Raw genomic sequence first — 16,214 nt, 5'->3', positions numbered from 1 at the left:
TCATGAGAAACAGTAAATACTGGCAACATTTAGAACAGTGACTGGCACACAGTAAGCACAACGTGTTATTGTTTATTCAATCTCACTCTAAAAATACGGATGTCCCAAGAAGCAGATTCCTGCAAAAGAGGAATTTATCCTCAAGTTTACCAATCCACAGGGGATACGTGGAAAGAGACAAGAGCTCAGGATCTTGGCCCAGAGCCCAGCTGCAAGGATTATGGGCCTGAGAATGACTGGGGCACCCAAGAACAATTCTGAAAGTCCTAGGAACTCAGAGGAATCAGCCCAGAGGGGACAGCTGTACCTCCCATACGGACAAGGAGGGTTTATGAACACGTGACGGAGACCTACGGGGAACAAAACTCTGCCCTTTCGATCCTCTAGTGAAAATAAAAGACCCACTAGGTCTAGGTCTCCTGCTCAGTCTTCGGCTGGGGAGGGATCTTCCCTACATCCCTCCTACAAGTAAGGGCCCAGTGAGCCCAATGGACGATCAGACCTTCCTACACGATGAATAAGGCCTTGCTTCGATGAGACTAATTAATGAGGTAGGGCCCCTGCGGCTCACATCTCTGATCTTCAGTTGGCCTACGAAGATCAACAACGAGAAGAGGCTGCCTGTATCCCTGGGAGCCACAGCTCCAGCCAGAACACAGGTTAGTCTTGGGTCGCATGAGTTCATTCGGAATGAATGCCAAGGACACGCATCTGAAGACGCCATCTTCTTAGGCCACTTACAAGGAGGACTCAGCAGCTCGGCTGAGGTAAGGCTGCTCGGGGAGAGACTTCGCTTGAGTGAGCACAGTCAGGCCGAAAGCCTCGGGGCGGCAGAACTGAGCTGTGTGTCGTCTATCCCACCCCTGAGCAAAGATACATTGTGCTCAACCCCCCAGGCCCAACCCCAAGACGAGCTCAGGTTTAGGCACCTGGAGTTGGGAAGACTGACAGAAGACTGTTATCTGACCAACCTATGGACAGGCCGATGCTATGACGGCAACGGCCCAGCACCTGTGAACACTCCGTGACTGGGGGACGAGAGGTCACACAGTCAGGTCCACCGATCTCACCCGAGAGCCCTAAGGCTAACCCCCTCCGATTAGGAATGGCCCCTCAAACCCCGAGACTCAGCTTGACCCAGGAGAGCCCAAGGAAGGGTGTGGGGTGGCTCACTGGCAAGGCAGGTTAGGGGCAGGAGTTGCTCTGACATCAGCTGCGGCAAGAGGAAGGGCAGCTGCTCCAAAGATTCTGAGGCTCCTTTGAGAACTCCCATAACCTTCTCTCCTCGTGGCAGGGAGTGGGGAAGGCCTGCAGCCACAATCTCTCAATCTCATATAACTGTAAATCCCTTTTTTCGGCTATTTTGCTTAAAATTCCATCAACCAGGGCTTCATGTGGGTTAACAATATTCCCCCAGAAAATAAAAAGATCACTGGTGGGTGTTAGTGAAAGTACCTGAAGGATACGAAGTCTTCCGGCGTCATCAGCGATACTACGTAAAATATTTTACGACGGAAAGGTTTCTTAGGTGGAAACTTAAGAAAGTTGTTCCCTGTTTAATATACTCACGGTGGTTCTTAAAGTTTCCATGTTCATGACTTCACCAAGTCGTTTTTTTGTTTTATTTACTGGGATACAATTTACACAACGTAAAATTCATCCCTTTAAAGTGTGCACTTCAGTGGGTTTCAGTACATTCATAAAGTCGCGCAAGCATCAGCCTCATCTAATTACAGAACATTTTCATCATCAGAAAACAGACCCGACAGTCACCAGCAGTCACCCCCTATTCCCCCTCCCCCAGCCCCTGGCAACCACTGATCTGCTTTCTGTCTCTGGGGATCTGCCTAGTCTGAGCTTTTGTGGCTGGTTTCTTTCACTTAGCATGTTTTCAAGGCTCATGCACGTTGTAAATGTGTGAGTACTTCATTCCTTTTTTATTGCTGAATGATATTCATTCACCAGTTGATGGACGTGAATTGTTTCTACTTTTTAGCTACTATGAAAAATGCTGCTGTGAACATCCTTTTTTGCACGTGGATTTATTGCATTTTTAAAATATCTATTGATGAAAAGGTAGTGAAAAGTCTTCCTCTCCTGCCGGCCCCAGACACCTATTTCCCCCTCTCCATCAGGAACCAATGATACCGGTGTCTTATGTTTCCAGAGGCACTCACTGGGCATATGAAAACTAGGCAGCCACGTACACTTTTTTCTTTTTCCTTTTTTAAAAACGTAACAGTGAGATACTATACATACTCTTCTACAGCTTGCCTTTTCTATTCGATAGATACATTTTAGAGAGTTTCCACGTTAGTACATCACGAGCCTCCACTTTTGTAACATGTACATAGTATTCAACTGTGTAGCTGTACCACAATTTACAGTTCGTTGCTGATAGGCATTTAAGTGGTTTCCAGCCTGCTATCACAAACAATGATGTAAGAAATACGCAAAGCTTAAAACGATGCAATGAATCAATTAGAAAAAGTACTGTTGGTGAGTCTGACCAGACTGCCTTCCCCTAATACCCGACAAGGGTCAGCTGCACTCAGAGAACCAGAGCTGTGATTTATTTACAAGGAAAGAGAGACAGAGAAAGGAAAAGGATGAAGGGGTCTCAAGTGGATCAGGCAGCACCCCCCAAGGCTTACTGAAGTGATAGATTATTTTTGTTCGGGCAGAAAAGACGCCATCTGGAAATCCCATGCCAACTATGCGAAGGTTACCCTCAGCTAATAAGCCACCCAGACAGGAAGTGGCTTTGGATCCCAAGTCGAGTGCTCTTTGCACCAAACCACAAGTCTTGGCCAATGAATTACAAGACAATAATAAACTGAGTCAAACGCTTATCCTGACAACGTACACACGTGCTCACTGTGGTGCACTGTGACACACTGGTGGCAACGGAGACGTTACCCCTTGAGATTAAGGAGGTGCTCGGCGTTCATCAGGTCTTTAGGTGGAAAAGCTATAAAGTACCTATGGTATTTGACTTTCAGGTGTTCACATTCTCTTCTTTATCTACTGAGCAAAATGTAAGGTGGCTTCTCAGCCAGGGTCTGGAGCCAGCTCAGCACCAAGCCGGTGCAGCTGAGTCACGAGGCTGACCTTCACCTTGCCTGCCTGGAAGGCAACATTGCACACCTTCCTTATGGAAACCTGTCAGGGATTTTCCAGCTCTGTCTGCATCAGAGCTTTAAATGAACCCTGCAAGGAGAGTAGCTTGATGTCCGTCGTCTCAAAAGTCAGTCTTTTCTGAAACGGGCACTTGGTTTTTAAAAGGACGCATAGCTAACGGAAGCCAGGTGACTCGTGCTCTGTGTGTCACTGATTTCGCAACTTAGATTGTACCTCCCTGTTTCTCCAACAAACAAGAAACAGAAGTGTCATCTGTACCCCGACTCCAATCTCACAGTGAACATTTAAAAAATTAACTCTTTGGGTTTCGGGAAAAGGGGTTCATGTTTATAAATCGGCATAATATATGTAAATCATCAAAAAGTATGTCTACCAGCAGTTTTTGTTAGGTGTTAAAACAGGGGTCCTCAGTCATGGTGTTACAGCAGGTCGGTGCGGAGAACCAGGGGTGTAATAAAAATTATAACACTAATTCATTTCAGTTCACTTCAAACTGTCTACTCATTTAACGTCATAAACAAATGCTGAATACGTGCTACACAAATGATCATATTGGACAAGGCAGTGTACAGAGAAGAGACGAATTCAGGAGCTGTGAAACAGGACATTTAATTCTGAAAGTCTTAGCAAGTGCAACATCAATTACAAGTTAATTCTGTCAAAGTAAACGGAGACAACGTCGTAAAAGTTAAATTCATTTTAAGTTGGCATTTAATGAAGAGAACAGTGAACGTCTGGTCGGCTTCACTGTTTTGTAACTCAAGGAATGAGCAACAGATATGGAATCAAAAATCCCAGGTAGAATCCCTGACTCTGTTGACCCGCTCACAAGCCAAGTTATTTTTTCTTCCTCATCAAGAAAATGGGGACATGAATACCGCTCCTGCTTTCTCTACAGGATTGTTTTGGGAACCAAATTAAATCACGTGTGTCCAAGTACTGGACTGAAAAGTATGAACTGAAAAGTCATGTCAAAATAAAGTATCTGTAAAAGAAAAAAAAAATATATATATAAATCAGGCTTTGTACCTAAGCAGACAGTGTCTTCTAAGTTTCCGAGTGGATTCCATTTTTTTTTTTTTTTTTTTTTTTGTTGTTGTACGCGGGCCTCTCACCGTTGTGGCCTCTCCCGCTGCGGAGCACAGGCTCCGGACGCGCAGGCTCAGCGGCCATGGCTCACGGGCCCAGCCGCTCCGAGGCATGTGGGATCTTCCCAGACCGGGGCACGAACCCGTGTCCCCTGCATCAGCAGGCGGACTCTCAACCACTGCGCCACCAGGGAAGCCCGTGGATTCCATTTTTCACACGACTTACAAAGTTTTCACAGTAAGCACATACACGGTTATACACCACACACCGTAAAATCGAGTAGCAGATCATTGTGAAAAGACTGGCGATCTCTCTCATATTAGCCCAAACTTCCAAGGATACGGAATTTTAAAAAGAGTCATATGGGTATTCTAGTTTTACTCAGGATCTAGCTATTTAATCCTCTTGCCATTTAGTTAACATTTGATTCTTTGCAAAGGCACAAGGAGCTGGGTACAAATGTATTATAAGCTAGCTCCACATAATCTTGGTTCTTTGCTTTGATCTAAAAATCAAAAGCATACTCCTCTGCTTGTTTGTAGAGGGTAATTTTTGTTGCTTTAAGTAACTGACATGGTTTACCCTTCATTCCTTACAAAGAGAACAACTTGGCAAGCTCTCAACAAGAGGAAAAATTAAGCCAAGGTTACTCAGAAGACTTTTTTCCCAGAAAAATTAAATAAAACAAGGGGCACTTTTTATTTGTTGTCTGAAGGGCTGGAGATTTAGTAACCACTTGAAGAAGTGAGTTTATCCCTTTGTAACACAGCCAAGACAGGGTTTATTTTCCTACTGTTATGATGGTAACTTAGAACACACAGGACAACAATATCAAGTATCAGTTCCCTCCAGAGTTGTAACTTTCTAAATGTAGTAATTAGTAATTTGTCAAGATTATCATTCAACACCCAAATAGTTTCTACGGAGTAATCTGAACCCTGATGCCACCTTCTATATCAAGTCCTCAAACGCTATCAAATATAAACCAGGTACTGTTTTCATGAAAGAAGAGTACAGGTGTTACACACGGATAAACTGAGACGTTAAAAAGATTAAGTGTCTTGCCTTCAGAGAGGGGAGCAAGGTCAAACTAAGAATAGAGGCTCACACTGTCACCTGTCGTAATCATAAATCTAGAAAACTTTCCACCTTCCTTCCAGCAATAGGCGCACAGTCTAATCAATTTCTATGTGTTTTAAACACCTTGTTTCGCAGGCAGGAAATGAACCTTCTGAACTGATTCGTGGACATATCACTTGCTTAAGGGTGGCACTGTACATGTGAATGACAGAATATGAAGTATTCATACACAAAACGACAGTTTTCAAACAAAATTAAATCGGAGTAATGTTAATACCTAAATGTTAATCATTCAAAAACCTGAGCTATAACAGAAACTAGATATACTTTTAAATGTCCCTATTATACTATATACAGTAAATCAGTTTTATTGTCGGTACTCATGAAAGAAACCATCACAGAACAAGTCAGCCACATTCTGAGATCAAAGAGCAAGTCGGTAGTAGAGGAACTGAAACCTCTGCAACCTAATAGTCTCTTCCAAGACCAAAGGGCATTATCCTTCCACGGTGCCAAGGACTTTTTACAGGTTTTAAAGAGTAGCGTGTCTGTCTGAAGGCGCTGCTTAAGGTTTTACAACTCCCTGTAGGTAATTTTTAAATTCATGTTCTACTGACACATTTAAGATATATCTAACCGCCCAGTTCTTCACCCACACCCCGCCACCTAGTCCCTGCCCCAAAGATTTTCTCTCCTAACTTTCTGTTCTTAAACATTAAATATTCTTGGAAGGTCCAGAGATTGGCAGCATCGCAGAGATCTGCTTCTACCCAGGCAACAGCAGCTGGAACTGAGGTGGAAACTGCAGGATTAGCCCCTATAGGGGGAAATGCTTTTAAGGGATCTCCCGCCAGCTAACTCAGGAGCGAGCGTGAGGGAAGACTTCCAGAAGGAAATACACCCATCCAGCCCCCCCGGGGCCAAGGGAGAGGGTTTGGACAAGGTTCTGGGGATTGAGAGTAAAGGGAACAACGACGCAGCTTTGCAAGGATGGAGGGATTGCTTTCCGCATAAAGGGGGTAAAAGCCACACACTAAAATCTCTCATCTCCAGCACGGTCTCACGGTTCCAACTGTAACAAGAGTGTGTTTTTTTTTTTTTTTTTAATAATTTGCACTTAACACCTTGACACCAGGGTTTGGGATGGGATCCAGCATAGACCAAATCTAGTCCTTAGTTAACGGCTCCCCTGTTTTCCAAATATAACAGGTTTTGTTGGAGTGACCAACACCATGTATTTTGTAACACTTTAAAAGATGATCCTGCCTCTCTATAAGAACTGGAAGTTATCTGGCTCCTGTCTCAAGGATGAAAACAAAATTTACAAGTATAAGCCCCGTTCTCTATCAAGAGGTCAGCAACGTCTGAGTCACGAAAAAGTTCAGATTTCAAAATAAGCCAGTATCCTTTTCCAACTCCATGCCAGAATTCCAGAAACTCTGCGACTTTTTTTTTTCGGGCCGTGCTCCAGCATGCGGGGATCTTAGTTCCCTGACCAAGGATCGAACTAGTGCCCCCTGCAGTGAATGCGTGGAGTCTTAGCCACTGGACCGCCAGGGAAGTCCCCCCAGAAAATCTGTGACTTTTAAGAAAGGCTCCTGAATTGTTTCCCAGTGAAAAGGGGGCATTTATTTGACAGCTTCTTTCACAGGACTCGATGCCAACTTAGGCACGCTTGTATAATGCTCAAAAAGCCAGACTCAAAGTGTGTAAAATACATGAACTTATTTGACTGGTGAAATCTGCCACATTTACTTTGAAATGCATCCCCAAATCATATGCATTGATGCTGGGGATACAGGTGCTCACTGCAACATCATTTCAACTTTGAAAATCTTCACAATAAAATGTTAGGAGAAAATAAAATATAGATAAGCAAACATTTTAAAAATCAACTGCAGCTGCAAACAAGCAGGTACTGGCCTAGATACAGGCACAGAATGTGGTACCACCCAGAACAAAGGGACCAAAGTGAGAACGGTGGCCTCCAAGTGAAAGAAATCTGCCAGAGCCATTATAAGGCTTTGCGGGCGTAATCAAAGAAGCCCTGAAAATCTCATAACGAACCGTACTACTGCACCCATGCATTTTCAGACTTGTGTTGAGCGGTCTGAGCTATGGGCCAAGAGGGAGACCTTTCGAAAGGTTCCCTAATCCATTCACACAGCCCCATCAGAGGGATGACACTGGAGCCAGCCTCCGGCCTCTTCACTACCTCTCCCCTTTTATGGTGGTTTCAAGTTGAAAGCATATACTTGTCTGTTTCCAGATTCCTAAAGGTACTAGAAAAAAAAATCTAAATATAACAGATGGATAAGTGCTCACTGTAACTGGAAACCAAAATGTAACTTCAGCTTTTGCAGGCCGATGCCCTAACACCATGGCTTTAGTGTAATGGTCTCACTGAAGACCTTTTGCCTTTATTCCCACAACAGAAATATTATCCTGACTTTGATGAATGACACGTGTTATTCAAAATTTTATTTTAAGCTGACATGAATAACCTTTACTTATTTTAAAGTCATTCAGTAAGTGTTCTCCAGTATGTTAAAATCTACTACAAAACACAGTTGAGTCTTGTCTGTTGTTTTTTATCAGTGCTTTCTAAATAGCTCGATACACTTCTAAAGAAATCTAATTCACGTTAGATTTTTAAATGTTGGTGAAACCTCTGAAACATTTCTATGAGTTCTAGGCTTCCACGGAATATAACCAAAAGGTTAGAAGGACCCTCTCTTTGTACTGTTAGTGTTTATTAAATCTACCCCCCTTGGGGGATATAAAGAGCCACTAAACCCTCTCGAGACCTTGTATAAGTAAGCGGTATCACGCTGGTAACTTCCTGCCCCGCTATCCTCAACCCCAATTCTCCGCTTTTACTCATATAAACCAGACTCTCAACTTTATTTCCTAGACTGGCCTTTCAAATTTCCACAGTCCAAATAATGTGACCGTGTAAAGTGGGAGAAAAGGGGCAGTGATACAAAGTGTTTGTTCACTTGCTGGTAGTTAGAAACAAAAACTCCCCCGGGTCTGAAAATGGAGCTTATTTCACATTCAACTTGCCATCTTTTCCTAGCCACCAGCAAAATAAATGCCAGAATCTTAGCAAATCTGACAGCAGGGCTAAGAATGTCAAAACTGCAACCACACAGCGACACGCATGCTGCAGTGTTTAGGGGTAAAGTGTACGGATGCCCGCGGGCTGCTCTGAAATGCAGCCAAGAAATGAAGAGGGACCAACGGACGGAGGGTACGTAGTAAAGCGAATTTAACAAAATGTTTACCTATAGGGTCGGGGTGGTGGGCGAGGAGTGTTCACCGTATAACTTCAATTTCCTGTCTGTCTGAAAAACTTCATAACAAAGTGCTGGAAAAATGTGATGCTATGCTATAAGGGATTAGGTAGGAGGGACTGTTCTATTCAAGAATATGCTCCAACCATGTCAGGAATACTGAGATTAGAGGAACAGGAAGTCAAACAAAGATCCTGAGATCGTCCTATGTAATACCACAGTAATGCTATGGTTTGTAATTTATAAAATGCCTTTCATTTAATTAACTGTATCTCCAGGAAATGCCTCTGGCATAAATCCTAAATGACTTGGAGGACACCAGAGAAATCATGAGTAATTCTTGCTCCCAAGGAGCTTCCTGAGGAAAGAGAGCACTATTTAGGGCAGTAACCCCAACCAAATCCTTGACTCAATTTGCGCCTTAGATTGTCCTAGTAATAAAAAAGAGCGCACAGGAGAGGACCAAAGGAGCCGGGTCAAGATCCTATGTAAAGTCTACAAGGACTGACGATACAGAGGACACAGCTGGGAACATAAAGGACAGGCTACAAATAACAGAATATGTTGTACTGCTTCCAGGTTCAAACCCATCACGTGAGCCCGGTGCCAAGGGTGGAACTCAGCCTCTCCAATTAGTGAGCACTTGAACCACTTTAGTGAGCAAAAGACGCTATGGATTATGAATCCCCTAGGCACGTACACTGAGAACCACGCCCACAAGCCCGTCACCAGAATCCACAGAAAAAAACTCCACTGGTTCTGGTAAAGAAACACTTGGAATATCTTAAGTAAATTATTAATTCATAGCCCTGAAGAAGGTATAAAAATGGTCATATCACACACACGTATCACACGGTTTAAGAGGTGTCCACAGACCCGCAAAGGCCACAAATTCTCACCGAACTACCTAAGGACCACTGCTTTCCTACCTCGGTGAAGAACTGTTACAGAAACTAACGGTTCATCCAGTAAACGGAGATCCTTCAGTGAGAGATGTTATACGAAGGGGGAAGCTTATCTGGTTGACAGGACAGGAGAATGAGGCTACTATTCCAAGTACATTTTTATATACTTTCTCCCTTTAAAATTTAAATTGATTCGATCCCTAGAGCTGTTTAAACAAAACTGAAATATTAAGAATTAAAGAGATGAGGAAATAAATTACAACTATTATTAGCACAGTCCTCCACACTAGGCTTTCAACACACAAGGTTGATACGATGATAATGATGGTGACAGTGACAGTGATGGGAATAAAAGTACTTGCTGCTCTTCCTCGAGCACTGTTAACAGCTTTGGGCCTTAACGTTTTGATTTCTCAAAACGCTTTGACCTGAGCTATGCTTATCGTACTGACCATAAATAAAATGTATATGATTTAGCTATGGCCCTAATCTCATAAATTTTCTAAGTTCACGGTTATAAGGCACACGAGCAAGGTTTCAACCCCAGAATTTTATGAGTATCCAACATTCGTCTCACAAGTATGGATCTCTTTCACAAGTGAGCATCTGTTGTTGGCTTCTCAAGTCTCTGTACTATTAATAGAAGAGTTGATGATGGAGAAAATCTTCAAACAACTTCCATATCCACTGAGTCTTATGATGTTACAAAATCTTAATAAAAACATTAAGTATTCACAAGTTCCTATTGGACTGGAACTGAACTTGATGACAGACCTGAACCCTAATATTTTATCGAGGAATAAGAATGTAAGGGCACTTAAGTCGCTTCTCTTGTCTCAGTCTTTGTACAATCCTTATTAATCATTTACTAACTCCTTTGTTTTGGTTTTAAAGAAAATTCACACATGTGAATTTGTTCCTAGAGAGGATGAAAGGACTTGCAAATAGATAAATTATCCATGAGTAAACTAACACAGTATACACTAGCATTAAATAAAGCACTCTGACTCGATTTGGGGTATATTATTAAACTTCCTAAGACTGGAGTGTCCTTGTGAGTCTTAAAGCATCATATGGAAGAGGAGAAAACGTTTTAAAGGATCATTTGAACCAACTCAAGTTCAAGATGGTTTGACTCCAGCTACCTTAGAGGTCAGAGATCCATGTCTTCATTTCACATCAATTAGGTATGGACAGAACACTAGATCTGAATTCCAATGTCCAAACCTGACTTCTTCCGTGCGAATCCTAGTCAAACCTAACCTTTACTGTGGACTTCCACGGGCACGGTTTAATACGCTTGAACTCTGATACATGGTTCGAACATTTCTATGCATGAAGACTTAGAGTCCTGTAATGGATAAAGGAGATACTTTTTAAAAATAAAAAAAATGTAATATCCAATCAATGTTCCCATTGATTTAATATTCTTAGAAAAGATTCTCTTATAAAAAGTTCTCACTGAAAGTTTACCCACATTAACAAACAATAAAGACATGACCCTGGGAAATATTATTGATACCTATATTTTCTTCAATGTGAGACCCAGGGAACCTCAATTTCCTTAACAGTAAAAAAAAAAAAAAAAAAAAAAATGGTCAAGTAACTTAAAAGACTGCCTATAGTAGGATTAACAAAACACCCAGAGATCACTTTAAAGGACTTGAAAGACTATTCATTCAGGTGGCTTGCTGACAGTAGCCAACTACGTGAATTTAAAACTCCAGGAATTGGGCTAGCACAGAACCAGGCAATGGCCTCACATAATTCAAGTGTACATATTTTATTTAAAGCAAGAAAGTTTCTGGCTCTACAGAAGAGGCATACCCAATTCTGATGCTACTCTTATCCGAGGGGGCAGGTTGAGTTATGGTCCATTGACAGAGAGCACTTGGTGTTGAAAACACCGTTCACGAAGAGGACCAGGGTTGGCCAGGAAGGCTGACGGGTGGTGTGTCTGGAAGCAAGTGCGGGCCACTCAAAGAGTCCCCTGAAGGCTGTTGTCCATAACATATGCCATTAGTCCTTTGGAACGGATGATCTGACACCATGTGAGTAAAATTAGGAATTCATTTCTCCCTTTGTGGCAGAGCACGTGGTCATTTGGGAACCGTACTGGAGCCACTGGTAACGTGCGTGTGTGTACGCGCGCGCATATTTACCTAGAAGACTTCCCCACTTTCTCTACAAGTGCTGCATGAACTCGGATCAAAGACAGCAGAAGAATCGAAGACTCTGGAGACACCACTTTTCCAGAGTCCAGTCAGGACCCTTTCTCTAAGTGAGGCAATTTCTCTCCTATAGTGAAAGTGAATTCCTTCTATATCAGAGGCTGGGAAAGTCAGGAGACGTACAAGAGGTCAAAATTAAGTCCATTAAATCCCAGCCCCGGATTTAGTCACCATAGAGACAGGGGAGATAAATAAACCAGCAACCTTAGCAAATGCGCTGCACCTTTGCCAGACATCTCTCTGACTTACCGTTATTTTTACTTAAGTATCTTTCAGTCCAAACATAACTGACGATGAAGACTACAAAACCAAACAGAACTAGGCCCAAAAGAAACAGGAACACTCATGCAGGCAAAGGGCAGGCAAAGAGTCAAGAGCTGCCCCCCTCAGCAGTGTGCTCTCTGTTCCACTTGAAAAACGATTGCAACACGAAGCTGCAGAGGCAATGACAAATGGGGAAAATATGTGGCGCTACAGCCAGAGGAAACCATGTCAAAAAAGAAAAACAGACATGAAGTAACCGACCTAATTAAAGGAGAAAAGTATACTGAGAGCAGGGAGATGGGGAACACAACTGGAGGGGAGGGGGCGCTGGGAGAAGGCTCAGGACACTGAGGTGGAGGTTTGCTGCTTCGCTGAAGGAAACCAGAAGCTGAAATGGGTGTTGTCCTTCCTCGCGGCTCCACCGAGGCTCTACTGCAGCAAACATGGAACCCGGGCACGCGAAGGTCCGGGCCCCAGCCCTGCTGCACGTCAATGAGAAGCTCCGAGACAGACATTTACACTTTGTCACGTGGGACACCAAGATGCCTCTCCACCGACCACAGGAGGCAAAAGGGGGGCTCGGGATGGTGGAACAAAGCAATCAAGAAGGAAGAATACCACTGGAACTCAGCGCTTAGGCCCTGAGCAGGAGTCCTCATCATGTTTCACAGCTATTTACTAAGCACCTACTGTGTGATCAGTGGAAACATCACTGTTTGTGATGTGGCGTTGATGTAAGGAGGTCAAAGCTGAAGACTCTCAACCTCCAAAATGTACAAACAATAGGACAACAACGCGAACAAAAGCTCAGAGTGCTACTTACATTTGTCCATTCGTACACATCACTTCACAAGGTAATAATCAGAGCACATATACCATGTCGCATCCTGCATTTTTTAGTAAGGCTGTATTATACGGATCCTTTCATACTGCTCTGCAGGCATCAAAATTTTAATTTGGAACAAATTCATGGAATTCCACTTCACAGAGATATCATAGTTACTTAACCAAAACTATCTGTTGAATAAATGAACCATTTCTCTAACGCTGGATGCTTAAATTCTAATTTTTTATCCTTACAAATAACACTGTGAGGAATATCCATAACACACAGCTTTTTTCTTTTCTTAGAACAGCTTGTTTCTTCGAACACTTCCCCAGATAGGATTACTGGATCAAGGGGTACCAATCTTTGTGACTTTTGCCATATACTGCCAAATAGTGTTCCAAAAAGCTTTTTACCAACTTACAATGTTACCAGCAATGAGTAAGTGTTTACTGGTTCCAAGGTAACCATATTAGCACTGGGCTTTCTTTTTGTGTTTGTTGACTTAACAGATGGAAAATGTAACCTCACTGCTGTTTGAATATGCTCATCTTTGCATACCAGTGAGGCTGAACGTTTTTTCATGCATTCATTTACTCTGTGATAGAACATGAATGTCTTTTACCCGTCTACCTACTGGACAATTCACTCAGCCAACAGTTATGGAGCATCTCCTTTTGTTCTGTGTTTTCCTTTTCAGTATTTTTTCCCCAGCTCTCCTGAAGTATAATTGCAACAACTGTACATATTTAAGGTATACAGTGTGATGGCTTGACATACGCATACACTGTGAAATAATTACTGCCATCAAGTTAACACAGCCATTACCTCACAGTTACCATTTTGTGTATGTGTAGTGGGAATACTTAAGATCTACTCTCTCGGCACATTTTTATATATTTGATTCCATTGATCTTTTCCTTTCTGACCTCTTTCATTTTTTTTTTCGGCTGCGCCGCGTGGCTTACGGGATCTTAGTTCCCCGACCAGGGATTGAACCTGGGGCCACAGCAGTGAGAGTGTGGAGTCCTAACCACTGGACCACCAGGGAATTCCCCTGACTTATATCATTTTATAGTTACAAGGTTATCATACTTCCAGGGATTTGATTATTATCCTATTTTCTGTGGTCTTATTTAAATAAGTTTCTAGGAGTCTCTCATAAATATATTCTCCCATAATTATACAATTTAAAGCTCTAATTCCTACTTCATGATTCTTGACCTTTAACGTATCTAGCTTTTTCATCAGAAGCACTTAATTTAAAACAAGATTTAAAGTAAAAGTTGGACTTCTTCTCTTTTACACAGGCTATGTTGTATTAAAAATAATTAACTAAAAAAAATTATCCTGCTGCAACCAGAAGTGAACCCAGGTTTGTTAATGAAGATTCAACCCCAAAGAGCCTGGTTAAGATCTCCTTCTCTTTCTCAGGCCCAAGGAAGAGATATTTAGAACCACCACTGCATGACTGCTCTTTCTTAGGACTGCTTTAGGGTAGAGTCCCCTTCGCCACTCAAAGAGGCGAGTCCTCAGAGTAGCCATGGTATGAGCAGCTGCTTGTTGGAACTGCAGGACCTCAGGCCCGCCTCCAGACCTGCTGCACCGGAATCTACATGTTAAAGGCTGAAAAGCACTGACGTAGACCACGGGATTCCCCCCAGCTCTGCTGATGCCCCTGCTCTGAATCAGGCACCATCAGAAGGTATCCCTCCCCTCAGATGTCTACCCTCAACCCTTTTAAGGTACCCCCTTCAAATGAACATCACCCAGCATACCATGCACCTGAAAATTCACGTGCTGAGGTTTTGAAAGGAAGGATGGCTCTAACTTTGTAGTCGCAATTTCACCCAGTCCTGGGATTGAAAAGTCACATGCACGTAAGAGCCAAGCAGGTCTTACAAATGAGTAAGACATTCAGATAATGGCACCTGACCCTTGTCCTTAGTGTCAAGGAGATAAACACAGCGCTGGCGACCGTGGCAAGTTTCAGAGTTCATGCTCTGTCTAAAGATCCAGCGGCTATTGGCCCCAGCCTAGCGTTGCTCAACAGGAATGCAGGCTCTATGCTGTCAGATCTTCTGATATCTCAAGAGAAGATGAAAATCTGCATTTTTTTTAAAATGTGAAATCTCTCAATTTCTAAATGCTTGGCAATTCACTTAAAATTTTAAAGGAACCCCCTCTGTGTGCCAGATCCAGCCCACCAGTTTCAGACTTTAGCTCCAGATGGACGGTTTCCAAACTCTTTAAGCCTGTGTGACCCATCTGTGCACCAAGAAAGAGAGGTCACGTCAAGATCAATGGTACATGGCACTGACATATATGCGCTATCAAATGTCAAACAGACAGCTAGTGGGAAGCAGCCCCATAGCACAGGGAGATCAGCTCGTGCTTTGCGACCACCTAGAGGGGTGTGATAGGGAGGGTGGGAGGGAGACGCAAGAGGGAGGGGATATGGGGATGATTCACTTTGTTATACAGCAGCAACTAACACAACACTGTAAAGCAATTATACTCCAGTAAAGATGTTAGGGAAAAAAAAAAGTCAACCAAGTTAAAAAAAAAAAAAGATCAATGGTACAAATCAAATAACTATGACTACTGCTTTTAAAAATTTTGTTTTGTGAATATTAAAAACTGCCAAATCAATCATGAAAGTGACCATATGTCAATGATACAAATATTTCCTAGATGTGAAATGTCTCATTAACAATATCGTCTCTACTACAAAAACAAATACGTAGAGTACCCAGCTCAAGTACGCATTAAGAATTATGTTGTGTTCAAGTTTTTGTTCCAAGTAATTCCATACCTAAAGGGCAGCCAAATGGAACAATTTCAAGTCCCTGAATTATAAAGTTTACCTGTGATAAATGCTGTACTGAACATAAAACGGGACACATTACCATTAAAATATATATATCCTCATGTGGAAACTGCAGAGTCCATTTTCCTAAACTGTCCAATTTTTCCAAATAAACTTTAAAAAACTAGAGTGTGAAATATACAGTTTACATTTGCTTTCATTTGGGGGGCATTTGGGTCCCAGGCACAGCTGCATCCCCAGGAATCAAGGCATCCTTTATTATTTGCACACGCTTATACGGAGGGGGCATAATTCACAGGCTCAAGGAGCAGACTGGGGACAGGGACTTTGGTTTGTACGCCTGAACCCATACTGGTCTACTCAATACTGGGCAGTTTAATTTAAATAGGAAAGTCAATTTTCAGTTTCCTCTTCTGCAAAAGGAAAGTAATCTAGGGATGTCCTATACTTGAAGAATATCAGACGAAAATGTATCACATTCTTTTTGTTTTGCTCACTCCTACATTCCTGGCCTAGTCCACAGTAGGGCTGAACGAATGAATGAGTGAAAGA

General features: G+C 42.5%; 1 protein-coding gene and 1 non-coding gene across 6 annotated transcripts in view; both read right to left on the bottom strand.

Annotated features, from left to right (window-relative positions):
• FHL1 (four and a half LIM domains 1) overlaps positions 1 to 16,214 on the bottom strand; it is a 61,428-nt gene that overhangs the window by 19,150 nt on the left and 26,064 nt on the right. The window lies entirely within an intron of this gene.
• TRNAE-CUC lies at positions 13,811 to 13,883 on the bottom strand. The gene has a single exon. It is a non-coding gene; the product is annotated as a tRNA-Glu (tRNA).

This window comes from Phocoena sinus, chromosome X (assembly GCF_008692025.1).
Source record: "Phocoena sinus isolate mPhoSin1 chromosome X, mPhoSin1.pri, whole genome shotgun sequence".
NCBI lineage: Eukaryota > Metazoa > Chordata > Mammalia > Artiodactyla > Phocoenidae > Phocoena > Phocoena sinus.
The sequence above is the reverse complement of the archived record's forward strand: the minus strand, read 5'-3'. Positions and strand labels throughout refer to the sequence as shown.